General features: G+C 41.9%; 1 protein-coding gene across 1 annotated transcript in view; it reads right to left on the reverse strand.

The window, feature by feature from the left end:
* LOC146565153 (CXADR-like membrane protein) overlaps positions 1–16738 on the reverse strand; it is a 118936-nt gene that overhangs the window by 34087 nt on the left and 68111 nt on the right. The gene's annotated exons all lie outside the window — the stretch shown is intronic.

Genomic DNA, 16738 nt, shown 5'->3' on the forward strand with positions numbered 1-16738 from the left:
TTCATGCAGGGCTATATGACAGAGAATGTGTATCTTCTTTTTGTTTTGCATATTTTCATTTATATTTTATTGTGTTGTGGTCTGTGGCGTGTCCAGCGGGGTGGCCTGGGGGGGCACATACCACCCCCCCCCAACCAGACTGGCCACCCCAGGTGCCAATCCGAAGCTAAAACAATAAAATTCAATCAAATATCAAATGCTCGATTATGTTTTCACAGTGAAGCTCAGATATCCGAGTGTAAGTGAATGCAGCATCGGCTTCTGTACTATGAGCATCACATTAGCAAAGGAAGGAGAGCCAAGCGCGAAAGACGGCAGGGCAGAAAACAAATTTTCGGCGAAAGAAAATGAGGAGAGAATAAATGTCCTGGTAAGTAATATTAAGTTTGTTGAGTTTAGTAAACTTTGGTGAAATTAGAATACCAAGGAAAAAATAACACTTAATAATAATGGATTGGATTTATGTAGCGCTTTTAAAGGCACCCAAAGCGCTTTACAATGCCACTAATGCGATCTTATAAATCGTCATAAAAATAATTCAAGAATTCTATTTGATACCATCAACAGTATTGTTTCTCCTCCAACCCAGCATGCTCTGTTGCTTTCTGATGAAGATTGTAATACTTTCCTTAATTACTTTGTAAATAAGGTGATGGACTTGAAATCTAAAATTTTCTCAAGTGCCTCCCCTTATGAAGATACCCCTTGTTGTCCTGGATCATTTACCTCCTTTTCTCCAATCACACTAAATGACTTAATTATAGTTTTAGGTAAAATGAAATCCTTGTCATGCTCTGTAGATATATTACCTCCCTCTGTCCTGTCCAGGTCTATCACCAGCATTGGTCCCACATTACTATCCATCATCAACAGTTCACTGAGGCAAGGCTGTGTTCCATCTTATTTTAAACATGCTGAGGTAACCCCTCTGTTAAAAAAACAGAATCTTGATCCTAGCTCTGCTAGTAATTACCGACCTATTTCAAAATTGCCATTTGTCAGTAAATTACTTGAAAAAATTGTTGAAAATCAGTTCAGGTCTCTATTATGTAAATTACACATTCTTGACCCTTTTTAGTCTGGCTTTCAAAAGCAGCACTCTACAGAGACCGCTCTCTTAAGAGTCTATAATGATCTATTAATGGCATCTGACGCAGGGAACTGTTCTGTGATCATTTTTCTTGATCTTAGTGCAGCCTTTGACACCATCGACCACAAAATCCTACTTAACAGGCTGAAGGTTTTGGCTGGTGTATCTGGCTCTGCCCTAGACTGGTTTTCTTCCTACTTATCAGACAGGACCTTTTCTGTTAGGACTGATAGGTTCTCCTCTAACACTGCTGCCCTGACCTGTGGTGTCCCACAGGGTTCAGTTTTAGGTCCATTACTATTTTCTTTTTATATGCTTCCTTTAGCTGGTATCATTCAATCTTTTAGCGACCTGTCTTATCATTTTTATGCTGATGACATTCAGCTCCATATGTCCTTTAAGCCTCATCAGCTGGATAGGCTGTCCACCCTAGTCCAGTGCTTAACCCAGGTTTCTGATTGGCTTTCAAGCAACTACCTCGTTTTAAATACTAACAAGACCGAGACCATGATCATAGCTCCTCCTGAGCTACATTCTAAAATCAGGTTCTTGCCTCTTTCTGTCCATCTGTCAAGTCAAATATTCGAAATCTTGGAGTAATATTTGACTCTTCTCTGGGCCTTGACTCTCATGTAAAATCTTTGTCTCGTTCCTGTTTCTATCATTTAAGAAACATGTCTAAACTGCGACATATGGTTTCCTCAGCTGAACTGGAAAAACTCATTCATGCATTTGTGTCATCACGCTTAGATTACTGTAATTCCCTGTTTACTAGCTTGGATAAATCATCTCTCTCTCGCCTCCAGACAATACAAAACGCAGCAGCCAAACTACTAACTAGCTCTACCAAGCGTGTTCACATCACTCCCATCTTATACCGGTATTCTTTACATTGGCTCCCAATAGAGTTTAGAATTTGCTTTAAAATTCTTGTTTTAACATACAGAGCACTAAATGGCCAGCCTCCAGATTACTTATCCAAGCTTCTTTTAAAATACACTGCTGCTCGTCATCTCTGCTCACAGACTCAGAGTCTCTTAGTTGTTCCCTGTACACGACTGAAGACAAAAGGGGGCGGAGCCTTTCAGTCTGTTGCACCAAGGCTGTGGAACAGTCTACCACTACAATTACGTTTGCTTGACTCTGTGGATTCTTTTAAAAAGCAGTTAAAAACTCTTCCGTTCAAACAAGCCTTTTGTTGATCTACATATTTTATATTTTTTTACATTATTTACATTTGATCTTTTACATTGTATATAATGTCTATTGATTTTATTGTTTCTTTTATTATTTTAATATTTGTGTACAGTGCTTTGTGATTGCCTGTCTGTGAAAAGCGCTTAATAAATAAAGTTTACTTACTTACTATTCATTCACTCTCACATTCACACACTGGTGGAGGCAGCTACAGGTGTAGCCACAGCTGCCCTGGGGCAGACTGACAGAAGCGAGGCTGCCGTATCGCACCATCGGCGCCTCTGGCCAACACCAGTAGGCGATAGGGTAAAGTGTCTTGCCCAAGGACACAACGACCAGGGCAGAGAGCCCAGGGATCGAACCGGCAACCTTCCGGTTACAGATACGCTTCCCAACCCCCTGAGCCACGGTCGCCACTTAAAGAATTATTGCAACCGTCAAATATTTCAGACAGTAGGCTACTGGGGGAAGCTAGCATAAGAGTTATGAGTTATAAGTAGGGATGGGTATCGAAAACCCACTGTTTCAATTCCTTGGAATTGTTTGCCATTTTTGCAAACGATTCCCTTATCGATTCCAGTCGCCCCGAATGACGTCACCACGTTGCTGAGCGTCATTTACCTGGCAGGAAACATGGCGCCTAAGCGGCTCAAACGCTCAAAAGTTTGGTTATACTTTACGAGAACGGATGACAACAGGGCAACTTGCAATACTTGCAAAGCAGATATTTCATTTAAGGGAGGAAACACTACGAATATGCAAAAGCATTTGCTCACAAAACACGCGATGACCTTAAATGAATGTCATGTTTTTAATTCCTCTCCGGACTCGTGAATCTCAACCCAGCAGCAGCGGTAACGTTTGCACGTCCTCTCCCGTTAATGCGGCAGGTAAATAATCAATAACAGTGCATATTATGTTAGCGCGATCTGCCTTATTACAAACCTGCCATTACTGTGCATTTAGGTGACCGTGATGATGAGACAGACAGAGTCTGGCTCAGACGCTGGCAGTTCTCGCTGCAGTCTACCGGTAGCGTCTCCTTTCAGGCCAGGATAGACGAATGTCACCGAGCAGAGACTCAGTTTGTGGTCAAAGGCTTGAACCCATTTGCTACAGCAGATGATTTTCAGTAAGTGAATGTGTTTAATTGTAGGCAGGGACATTACTGGATATTCTTGTGTAATTGCTACAGAATAATTTATGTTATACTTTGTTATTGCTACAGAAGAATATTTATTTTATTATTTACAATTTTTTTCCTGGGCACCCTGTGACACCCCATTGAAGAGCCGTAGGCTGTGGATCTCTTAAGATCTCACTGTTGGGTTTGTAAGGCCATATTACTCCTAAATTTCTACCTTGTTCAAAGAGAAGATATAAAACAAAGTTCTAAGCTATTCGAACTTAGTGTTCTCCTTTTTAAAAAGAATCGATAAAGAATCGAATCGTTAAACAGAATCAAAAATGGAATCGGAATCGTGAAAATCTTATCAATACCCATCCCTAGTTATAAGATATAATCCAAGTCGTAACATTGCTGTATGGAGCTGCAGAATTGGTTGCAGGTTAATACTGGCAGTGTCACCATGCCAGCTGATTGTATTTAATCATCAGCCAGTGTTGTTCTTTATACATCAATATTACTAAAGTTTACCATAAGGCAGCACTTACACTACACTGTGCGGTCTAGCTAATTTCTCTCATTACTTATCCTATCTTCCAGCTCCATGTTATGAATAGAGTGTAAATCACCCCATGAAACGGCTGTGCCATGTTCAATGCAGGGATGTGCAGTTCTGGTTCTCAAGGCTCCTGTCCTCCCGGTTTCAGATGTTTCCATACTTCAACACAGCTGATTTAAAGAATCATTTACAGACTTGTGCACAGATTATCTTCTTTTTTTAATAGGCAAATAAAGTTTTGCATTGGCATTGGCTAATTTGCCAATTGTATGTTAAAAATGTTTGTATTTTAATATTCAAAAATGTTTTTGCCCAAAACATATGTGCACTATATGTCAGTAAAAATACTATGAAAACATTGCTGTCCTTGAATGCTTAATAAACACTGACAAAGCACTGATTGTATCTCTTGTACTTTATCAACACAGTATCTAAAAACTTTGCACCGTAGTGGTTAAAATCTCATTCTAATAAGAGTTAAAAGCGCATTCGGTTATTAGGTTTACAGGGTTATTGAATTATGGTTAACGGTTGGTAGAATTTTTTTTAACACTATCTGCCAATTACATCTGCCACCCTTCTCCAAATCTGTGCCCCTACCTGCCCTGCCCCCCCAACAAAAATTTTCTAGACACGCCACTGGTTGTGGTTTGCAGTGTTTTGTGTAGTTTCACTTTAAAAAATTTTCCAAGGAAAAAGCTGAAAATGTAAATAGTTAAAAGTTGAAATGTAAATAGTTGGGTTTTGAATTTTATAATTTGTTTATTACATTTTATGTGGAGTGAATAAATAAAAGTATATTTACGGTGGCCACTAGAGACAAAGCGTGGACAAACTCCAAAACACGTACAAACTCTGAAGCACATACAAACTCTAAAAAACATGCAAATTTGAAAACACATAAAAATTCCGAAGCCATGTAAGGTCTTAAAAACAAGTGTTAAAATTTTTAAATCAATTCGAAAGCTGACTGGTAGCCAATGTAATGATGCAAGTACGGGAGATATGTGATCCAGTTTGCATGTCCCAGTACAGTTTAAAATGGTAAAAGATACAATATCGACGTTAGCCACACTTTTTTAATTTGAGCTTGTGGCGGAGGGGTGTGTGTGGTCTATGGCTCCACTGCAGGGGAGGGGTGGTGCAGCAGTGCAGGGGAGGTTGGTAGGGTAGCTGCACTTTATTTCATGCTCTCCCCTTCTTCAGTGATGTTGGAACCTGGAGAGGATGCGTGGTGCCAGCTGGAAAGTTGCTCAGCTGAAGACTGAACGTCAACAATTGAGACAATGCCTCGCTTAACTGTTCCAAAATATTAAACTCTTTTTGAATTCAAACATGTCATGTGCAGCAATGTTAAAAAGAAGGATCATGGTCTGAACGCTGTGTTGTGCCAAACACATTTGCTTTACCAACAAGAGCTCTATCTGCAGGTTCCTCTTGTTAGATAATTTTATTATTTTTATATTTAGTGTAACAATGCCAGAGCTGACAGGCAGAAGAAAAGGAGTCTTTAATGAAGAACACTGTGTAATTTGTTGATAATAAAAGATGTAACAATGTCAGTGGAAGACAAAATCACTAACCCTTTGAGGGCTGGATTAAAAAAAGTTGAAAACTGTTACTGAAGGAGCTACTCATAACTGTTCTAGCCACATCTCAGTCTGATAAGATGGAAATGCAGCCGGTTGAATTAAAGGTCATATTTATGACAGTATCAATGCATAGTAGTGATGTTGCCATCACAGCCTTGAGGATGTTGTTGTGATTTGGCGCAATATAAATAAAATTGAATTGAGTTCAATTGAATTGAACAGTTTTAGTCCTGTCAGTTTGGTGAAATAGTATGCCTGCACATCCAAATATGTCTTCCTTTTAAAATAATGCAGAACAGCTGAATCGCTTGACATCAGTGTCGCTCTTGGGAGCTTGCAGCTTCCCCTTGCAGCCTGCCAGTAAATGTGCAGTGATGAGTAAAAGTCATTGGTGTGTTCACAATATGGTCTTACGGTCAGTACCTGCTGGTAGCAATGACTGGGCATGGATCTTGACTGCTGCAGAGTTTGAAGTTATTTGTTAATCAGCTAATGGTAATTCAGTTTTCTTGAGAGACTCAATTATATTTGAGTTTTTTTCCCTTGTTTCTTTTGTCTGTTTCAGGGATTTCCTTCCTCCTCCCTTCATTTCTTTTGCTGCTTGTTCAAGGACAAAGTTCTTTTTTCAAGCTCCTTTAAGTCTTCATATAAGTTGGTGGTATGGCCACAGTAGAGAAACATGCATCATGTTTGCAGTGTTTCATTCAGAGTACTTCAACACGATGCTCTGCTTTCTGACTCACTACAGTATGTTACTGCTCAGTAAGGCTCAGTCACATGAGTGCAGGACAACCAATCACAGCAGATTATGGAAGAGGGGGTGGAGCAACGTGAGCCTGCTTGAGAAGAATGGTGTTTGCAAAGACGTCTCATTTTGGATGAGCGGCAACAATGTACTGAACCTAGAGGAGAGAAAGTATCTTTCCTATTGTCCTATTGCAGGGGTCGGCCGCATGCGGCTCTTTAGTCCTTATACTGCGGCTCCGCGTGGTTTGGGAAAATAAATTAGAAGTATTTAGCTGAAGTGTATTTTATATATGTTAGTTCTTTTTTAACTTTTTAACTTGTAGTTCTAAATTGGAAGATTATTGTGATATTGAAATATAAAAATAAATATAAAATATAAAATAAAAATAAAATTATATTTTATTATTTTTTTCATCGCTCAAAATAAGGGTCACACTAGCGTAAGCCGGTGTACCCCCCGAAACGCCGTGCAGACTTTCAACCCCAGGTAGGCCAATTATTGATCTTCGGATCCACATTATGTCAGCAGCTCCACCGCGAACTATGTTAAAAACAAACACTGCTCACGCCTCACAGAGGTCAGCTTGCTCCTCCCCTTTTGTGAGTGTGGACGCTTCATCTCTTTGCTCTTAAATGCTTTGCTTCTTTTATTGTTTTTCATTGATTTTTATGCTGATTTTTTCCGTTTTTTCCGTATGAGCTTACCTGCGATAGCTTCTGGACACTTATAGATCATTAGGACTAAAGTGTTCTTAACAGAAACAGCAACATTTTATGGTTACCTTGTCCTCAGCGCTCCGTGTGTCTGTGGCCTAGACACAGCTGAAGCCTGATTACAGCGTCTGGGCACCGAACAGCCTCAATAGCCTGGAAAGGTGCTAACTGCTAGGCTAACTAGCAACAAGATGCCTTCCCTCTCCACAGATGACTACCACAGCCTCCTGCAGAAGATTGCAGTACTGGAGACAAAAATTCATCGCTTAGAAGTAAACGTGGCGGTAAATGGACTGTGTGGAAATGAAACAACCTTGCCTTTGATTCAAAACAATGGCAATGAGCAAGCTAGTACACAGCTAAGGAGCACAGATAACATGACCAAGAAAGTAGACTCTGTGCATTATTATAAATCCTCAAGTGATAATCCCCCCTTGGACTGTCTTGGTGCAAAACCAAGACATAAATCATGTCTCCTGGAAGGGGGAGGACGTATCACGGGCAGAGTACAGCGAGCTGAAATCTCTGAAACTGACTGGCCTTCACTTCCTACGAGACAGAGAAGCTCTTCTACCCCTGTATACGAGAGGAAACAGGACTGGACAACCGTGAATAGGAAGAATAACAACAAACCTCCAAAACAACTGAATGTGAAACTGCAGAACAGATTTGCTCCACTATCAAAGGACCCTGGATCTATATCAGACAACCATCCATCTAAAAGCAGCGAAGTAAGGTCTGAAAATCTGTTGAAAAGTAAAAGACCACAGGGAAAGCTAAAGGCTAGGCCTGAAACTCTGATTGTGGGTGACTCTGCCGTAAAGGATGTACAAAGGATGTGCGGTAAGAACACTAAAGTCCTCTGCTTTCCTAACGATATGGTCAACAACCTGAAGGAGAGAATTCTTCAAATTGCAGATGAATATCCAACTGTGACAAACATTGTTCTGCATACAGTAGGGCTGAACGATTATGGAAAATAATCTAATTGCGATTTTTTGCCCCAATATTGCGATTGCGATGCGATATGCGATTATTTTTTAAGGTCTTTGTCTTCTGTATTATTAAACAAAGACAAGCAATACATCATATAGTATGGCCAATACTATATTACATTAATTTTAAACTGTTCTTTCCTGGAAGACAGACCTCTGTTATGATGACATGAGGTGATGCATGAATTGATGACTGACATTTTTATTTAACTTCTTCAATCACAACAGTATATTTGAACATACACAATAGTTTATTTTTAGCTTACAAACATCTGAGCATAAAGTGCTGACAAGGAACCCTGGTGTAAACATTAAAATGAAAGTCAGTACAATGTGCAGATTGCAGAAATATACATAAACAAAATCAGTGGCTTTACCACACTCAGTTTTTCGACATCTGTGAACTACTAGACAGTCATTCAATTAAAAAATAATATTAAATAAATAAAACTAATAAATAAAAAATACACACATCTTACTGATCTCTGCAGTCAGTAACATTACACATAAAGTGCAAACATAATAGCAATTGTATAAACACACACACAAACACGCCTTTAAAGTTTAAAGGAGTGAAATTGGACGGTCTAGCCTTCTGATTAGCGTCACCGCTGTCTCGGTGGAGTTTAATAAACTCGGCCGTCTGCTTCTTGCTATCTAAAATATAACCAGACACTGGTGTAAATTCTCGACTGTCTCATACTTCTGTTTAATAAGTTTTCTGTTTGACGTTTAGTCAGCTGTGTGAAAACCAAGGAGGAACCCACCCGGGGGATTAATAGTTTTATTTTATCTAATCTAATAACTTTAATCTCAGCCAAACCGATTTACTCACGAACAAACAAAACACTGAAAAAAGCCCAACAATAACATTTTTAGGTTGTCTAAGTGACTTATATATCACGTTTAACCCGAGCAGCGAAACTCCGCGGTGATCTGAAAATGATGTGCCGGGAGTTGTGCCGTTCTCGGCCGCATCAGTAACCCTCGAGCTCCCGGCTAGTTATCGAGCTGGTGGGTAGCAGACGCCTCTGAAAACGTCGAAGCACTTTTGCAAATATGGGATATCTTGATAAACCGAGCAGATATTTGATGTTTACACAACTACTTTCTCGCCTGAAAATATGTTAAAAGTTTATTTTGTGACCCAGAAAGATTAGTATGAGTAATTTTAAAACTTAGTAGCGGCCGCCATTGCTGGAAACTGGAGTTTGGCTGGGCCGCGCTATGAATTCTGGGATATGGTAGTAATTTGGACAGCCTTCGGCGCGTCGCTGTGACGTAATCGGTCTACAAATGCGGCCTCAGGAGGATGCAGCCCATGAATTTGGACATGTCCAGAGTATAATCGCAGCCTTTGCGGTTAGAAAATTGCACTTGATCATGTCGCGATATTATCGCAAATGCGATATATCGTTCAGCCCTAGCATACAGGGTCAAACGATGTGTCCAAACAACAGTCGGAGGTTCTGAAACGGGACTTTACTGGATTATTAAATACTGTAAACTCTCTGAATGCAGCTGTATTCATCAGTGGACCTCTACCGCCGGTCAGAGGAGGAGACGAGAGATTCAGCAGGTTGTTTACACTGAATAAATGGCTCATATCAGCATGTGCTGACCACTCAGTGCATTTTATCAACAACTTTAATATTTTTTGGGAACGCAGGCATCTGTTTAAAGCAAATGGATTTAATATTAACAAGTCAGGGGTGAAACTGTTCACCTCCAACTTGTTTTATTCCATACGTCATCCATCTGTGCTTGGTGCCAAGGCTGAGATAAACGAGGAGTTATCTCATAAAGAGGAACAAACAGTACTCCAAGAACAGACAAAGCCCAGCAGAAACCTTGAGGAGGAGCTCCATCTGCCCACACCCGGGAAGAGCCTCAGAAAGGAGAGACATCTGAGGCAAGAAGAGGGGTCCCTATTTGCCTCCAACTCTCTTAACAACACCAACGACCAGGACCAGGGACCACGATCTTCCCCAGTCCCCCAAACCCCTGACAGGCCATCACCCTCCTCCCCTCCCTTTCTCCCTCCTCCCCACACCTGAAATTCACTGAGGAGATGATGGAGCGGGTCAATGCTGGGCTCAGATCTACCCCCCGGCCCAATCCCTTTTTGTCCCCCATAAACCCCCCACCAGAGCGGCCAAAGGTTCGCCATCGAGCCCCGCCCTCAACAGAGCAATCGAAGTCACATTGCCCAGCCTCGCCCCCCTTAGTTCCTCTTCATGCCCTGTCTCCGCAGTCTGATGTGTGATGTGTGGAGGGTCCGGGCTGTGAGGATTATGGCAGTGATGACTTTTCCCAGGAGAAGCTGGGACCCTGTTTATTAGAAGGTTTTAAAATTTCTGTACTTTTAGGTGACAGGAGACATGTGGCCTGGTCAAAACACAGAGAGCTGCACTCTAAAAGATCTTTAAACATAGTAAACATACCTTGTGTGCCACAGACTGCTCCCAAACACGAGGGGACAAGTAATACCTCTAAAACACTTAAGTTGGCTTTATTAAACGTTAGATCTTTAGCTGGGAAAACATTTTTAATTAATGATTTAATCACTGAGCACAGCCTTGATTTTATGTTTTTAACTGAAACTTGGTTGGACCAAAGTAACAGTGGAGCTGTTCTCATCGAGACGACCCCTCCTAACTACAGTTTTATCAGTGAGGTCAGGGTGAGCAGGAGAGGAGGAGGGGTCGCTGTCTTATTTAATGAATCATTTCAATGTAAGCAGCTATCTCCTAGAAGTTTTCAGTCTTTTGAATATGTGGCTTTACAGCTGAAGGCCCCATCCAAAGTTGCGTTTCTTAATGTTTACAGGCCTCCCAAATACTGCACAGACTTTTTTAATGACCTCAGTGAACTGCTGTCTGTGATCTGTGTTGATTTTGACTGTGTAATTATTGCTGGGGATTTTAACATTCATGTGGACAACCCTCAGGACAAAGGGACTAAAGACCTGAGTAACACTCTGGGCAACTTTGGGCTGACTCAGCATGTAACAGAGGCCAAACATAATAGAGGACACAATCTTGACCTACTGATATCCAAGGGCCTGAGCATTTCAAAGGTTACTGTGTCTGATGTGGGCGTGTCTGATCATTACTGTGTTTTCTTTGAAAGTAAAATCTCAGCCCACATAAATATATCAACAACAGTGATCACAAAACGGTGTATAACTGAACACAGTAGTGCAATTTTTAACCAGGTCTTCCCATTAACACCTGGCCTGTCCAGAGGGTCAGTCAATGAGCTCGTCAATAGCTTCAATGCTAACATGTTAAATGTAATGTCCCCTTCTGGCTGCCTGTGCCTCAATTTTATCCCACAACTTAGACATTCACATTACTCACACTCTCATTACACATACATATAGGATCTTGGGGGTGGGCACGATACACGGAAACCAAAGTACCATCAGGGTGTACACCTCACCCCTGGCGTCGTTGCCCACCTCTCAATGTTAAATACACGTAGACATTGAGGGCTAGCAGGAGAGACCATGCGCTTACCTGCTGCTCTCTGGCAGGTAGCTCCATGCCCTCCTGGGTTTTAAATGCACCTTAGAACACACATGCATCAACACTACAATGAGCGGGTGGAGGGAGGTTTGGAGTCTTCTCTCACCCCCATTCTCTGCGACCTGCTGGAGCGGGGGGGCTAGGAGGAGGAGTTGGCCGTCCGACTGCGGTCTGGAGTGTGGGGCCTTCCTGCTGCTGCAGAGTCGGGGCGGTCTGCCTCCCCCCACCGCAGGGAAAAGGGTAACACCACCTGGGTCTAGGTGCAGTTCCCCCCTCCAGGGGGGAAGGGTACCTAGACCCGGTTTGTAGAGTACGCTTGGGGAGTGTGATCGTGTGTACAGCGTCCCTTTCTGTCTGTCTCCACGTTGGTTGAGTGTGGAGTAAGTGCATATGAGAGCATGAGGGTGGGAATGGATGTTTGTGTCTGTGTGTGCCTGTATGTCTGTGTCTATATGTCAGGTTGGGTGTCAGACGCCACCTCTCTGGGGACATCTCAGGCCCTCCAAGGTTTGGAGGCCTATCTCCCCCTACCACCACTTCCCCTGCCAGTGGCGGACTCCCTCAGGTGTCGGTGCGTTGGTGGTTCTTTGTGTCCGGGGATGGGCGTCCAGGTACACACCGGCTCACTCCTTGGCGGCCGCTTATCGGGGCCTGGAGCCTGGGGCTCGGTCGGGCCACTTCGGAGGTGGGGTGCCCCCGGCCTCTCGGCCTGGGGCTCGGTCACTCAGGCACGGCTGGCTGCCGGCAGAGCTCACGGGCGCGTCATTGCAACTCCCCCCGGCTTCTGCTCCGCGGCTGCTGAGTGAGCCCTCATCTGGGACTCTCCTCAGCTCTTACTGGGACAGTGGCGCGGCTGCCCCTCTGTTGGTCTTCCTTGGTCTCTTGTGTTCTGGGGGCCTCTGGATGTCTGGAGTTTTGATCTCCTCCACACCTGCTTCATGCCCTGGAGGACGGGGCTGTGGCCCCCCCACACCCTCTAGCAGATCATTACATGAAGGAACCTTTTTAAAAAAAAAACAAGCGCGTCCATGCTCACAGGTGTACACACGGGTGATCACACCCACAAACTACACCCTTTTTGGCTCCTACCTCAAAGCACACTGTGTTCTGTTGATCTTATGTGCTGCACAATAATGTTTAATATTTAGTATTTACTGCCATATTCCCATATATCATTGTGATGTTGTTTATTCTATTACTCTTGTTCTCTTCTGCTTGTTTTCTTTTTTCTTTCTCAGCAGGTGATCCAGGTGATTGATATATGCATTTTTTTTCTTTTTTTTTCTGCTCATTCTGTTGGTTTTTGTCTTTTGCCCTTCTTCCCCGTCCGTCTTCTCAGCTGTTTCTCTTTCCCTCTTTCTTTCTCCCCTTCTTTCCCCCAGTCAAGTCTGTCCCGTATTCAGTAAGTGAAAATAAAATAAACAATAAAAGGTGAATCAAATGGACCATTACGGCAAGGCTGGGATGGTCAATTTGGTAAAGTAAATCCGTTGGGCATCTTTCTTTGCCTTTAGACAACAATTCTGATGCAAAAGAGCCAAACGGGACAGGCAAAAAAAAAAAAAAAAATGTAATGGATACAATTGCTCCCATTAAGGTGAAGGTTATCTCTGGAAGGAAAAAGTCTCCATGGAGAAACTCCACACTAGTGAAAAATGAAAAAAGAGAGTGTAGGAAAGCTGAGCGCAGATGGAGAAAAACAAACCTCCAGGTTCACTATGACATCTATAAAGAGAAACTTCACAATTATAATTTACAACTGAGGAGTGCAAGGAGGTCCTACTTCTCTGACATCATCACTAAAAACAGCCATAATGCTCGGGTCTTATTTTCTACAGTTGACAGGCTAACAAACCCTCCTGTGTCAGTGGCAGCTGAACTTCATTCGACCATGGCCTGCAATGACTTTGCCAAATTCTTCACAGAAAAAATCCAAAAAATTAGACAAGCAATTGGTACATCAACAGCAGATCCAGAATATGTACTGTGTCCACCAAAAAACTGTTTAAACACCATGAAACAGTTTCACCCTATTAACAGCAAAGACCTGGAGGACATCTTAGGTCACCTGAACTCCTCCTCCTGCTGTTTAGATGTCCTGCCAACAAGTTTTTTCAAAAAGGTCTCAAAGACTTTGGAGTCAGACCTGTTACAGATCGTCAACTTTTCTTTATTATCAGGTGTGTTTCCAGAATCACTAAAAACTGCTGTAATAAAACCTATACTGAAAAAGGACAATCTTGACAAGACACAAATGAACAACTACAGGCCGATCTCAAATCTCTCATTTTTAAGTAAGATCATTGAAAAAGCAGTTTCTCAACAGCTCAGTTACTTCTTAAAACAGAATAATTGCTACGATGCCTTCCAGTCAGGTTTTAGACAGAACCACAGCACTGAAACCGCTCTGACCAAAGTGTTTAATGACATATGTCTGAATACAGACAGTGGAAAAATGTCAGTCCTAGTTTTACTGGATCTCAGTGCAGCATTTGATACAGTTGACCACAACATATTACTCAAACGACTGGAGAACTGGACAGGTCTTTCAGGAACTGTACTAAACTGGTTCAAAACATACTTAGAAAACAGGAAATACTTTGTATCAATAGGTAACTTCACATCTGAGCAGACAAGTATCACATGTGGAGTTCCCCAAGGTTCCATCTTGGGACCCCTTCTGTTTAACATCTACATGCTCCCACTGGCACAGATTATAAAGAACAACAAAATAAACTACCACAGCTATGCAGATGACACACAAATATATATCACAATGTCACCAGGAGCCCGAGGCCCTGTACAGGCTCTTGGTAAATGCATTGAGGAAATCAATGACTGGTTGTGCCACAATTTTCTCCAGCTAAACAAAAACAAAACTGAGGTAATAGTCTTTGGCGCCAAAGAAAAACGATTACAGGTCACCAGAGAACTTCAATCTATACACCTAAAAACCACAAACCAGGCGAGAAATTTGGGTATAGTGATGGATGCAGACCTAAACTTAGAAAAACACATTAAGACAATAACAAAGTCAGCTTACTATCACCTCAAGAATATTTCAAGGATAAAAGATCTGATGTCTCAACAGGACCTGGAAAAACTAGTCCATGCATTCATCTTTAGTAGGCTTGATTACTGTAACAGCATCTTTACAGGTCTACCTAAAAAATCAGTCAGACAACTACAGCTCATTCAGAACTCTGCTGCTCGAGTCCTCACTAAGACCAAAAAAGTGGACCACATCAGTCCAGCTCTGAGGTCTTTACACTGGCTGCCTGTCCGTCAGAGGATAGACTTTAAAGTCCTGATGCTGGTCTATAAAGCTCTGAATGGTTTAGGACCAAAATACATCAGTGACCTCCTGACCCAGTATGAACCTTCCAGATCCCTCAGGTCATCTGGATCCGGTTTTTTATCAGTTCCCAGAGTCAGAACCAGACACGGAGAAGCTGCATTCAGCTTTTATGCTCCTTATATCTGGAACAAACTCCCAGAAAGCCTCAGATCAGCTGAAACACTCAGTTTATTTAAATCCAGGTTGAAGACTCACCTATTCTCAGCTGCATTTGAATAAAGCACCAAATCCACACTTTTAAGCTTAAATTTCAAAACTTACGTTTAACTACTGATTTTATCTATCGTTCTGATTTTATCTGTTTTGATTTTATATACTGTTTTGTTTGTTTGTTAATTTGTTTGTTTGTTTGCTTGTTTTAATCAATTTTAAATCATGCTTTTTATTTGTTTTTGTTTCTAATGTCTCTGTAAAGCACTTTGAATCACCTTGTTGTTGAATTGTGCTATACAAATAAACTTGCCTTGCCTTGCCTTACTGTCCTGCATAAAGATGAAGTGACTTCGTACAGCCCCAATTTGCAGAGGTTCAGCAGCAGAAGTCCTATTGTAAACATATCACGGCAGACCCGACGATGTTTGCATGAACACGCTTTTCAGCATCTCTTTATCGACCGCTTTTCACACACGGTTGCTGTACGCATACAGCTGGCTGTAGCTTTTCAGCTCACAGCCCGACACACACCAACAACAATACAACAGTATAGATAGCACAGACGTTAAGGCGGCGAGGCTTGATTGGGGGTGCCGCTCAGGTGCGTCCGCCTCCCCTGCAGCGGCGCTGCAGACGATGCCCCGCCACACACATTAACCTGGTAAAATACATATTTAGGGTCCAAGGACTTGCCTGTTAGGACTGAACGATGAGCTACCTGCCGGCTTTCGCAGCAAAGATCTCCTTCACATACTGCTACACTACGCTCGAAAGTGCATTATGGTACTGTGGATTTCTGATAAGGCCCCATCTGTCAACCAGTGGCTACAGTCTGTGATATGTATCATGCCAATGGAAGCCTTCTCTACAGCACTTAAGGACAAACCTTTCCTTTTCTATCGCATATGGGACCCTTTTTTGGCCCACTTGAACACTCCTTCTGCTCAGAGGTTGAAATCGGGCTTACGGGATTTAGCCTGGCAACAAAGGGACGATTGTTAACCTTTTTCATTGTTTATGAATATTGCTGTTGGCTTTCTCTTTCTGCCTCCCACGTCCTGCTATACATGTAGATGCATCTTTGTCCTGTGTGTATATGCTGGTGACTGCTGTTTCCCTGCTTTGCAATTAAAAGTTCAAAAAAAAAAAAAAATACATATTTAGGCAGAATTTTGCAAATATCTATTTTTCATTTTTTAGCAGCATAGTGCTTTTTTTCCAATTATTTTTTAAAAGTCAGTTCAAGGCTCCAAAAGTCCAAAAGCGATATAAGGGGGGTGGCTCACAACAGTTTTTGTTTCCTTTTGTTATATTTCTTTAAGAGTTCAAAATGTGTTAATTACATAAATAAAATGTAATTTTCTCTGTAGCACTTCATGGATTTCATAAGCAACACACCTTAGTTGTTCACACAAAGCATAAACGTAAAAAACAATATATACAGTGTTATCTTCATTTTAGATGTCAAAAAATATTTGCAGCTCCCAGTGTTTTCTTTTGCATGGAAACTGGGTCCAAATGGCTCTTTGGGTCTTAAAGGTTGCTGACCCCTGTCCTATTGTCTCAATGTTATTGATATTTGGATGGACACACTGACCCTCACCTCAGATTCTGACAGTTAGTATGAGTTGAGGGTGCTGATTCGTTTAAACTAATATAATCAACGCGGCTTCATCC

The sequence above is a fragment of the Mchenga conophoros genome, linkage group LG10, assembly GCF_057382185.1.
Source record: "Mchenga conophoros isolate Kocher_MC1m ecotype Shallow Benthic linkage group LG10, M_conophoros_male_GT1.1, whole genome shotgun sequence".
Lineage (NCBI taxonomy): Eukaryota > Metazoa > Chordata > Actinopteri > Cichliformes > Cichlidae > Mchenga > Mchenga conophoros.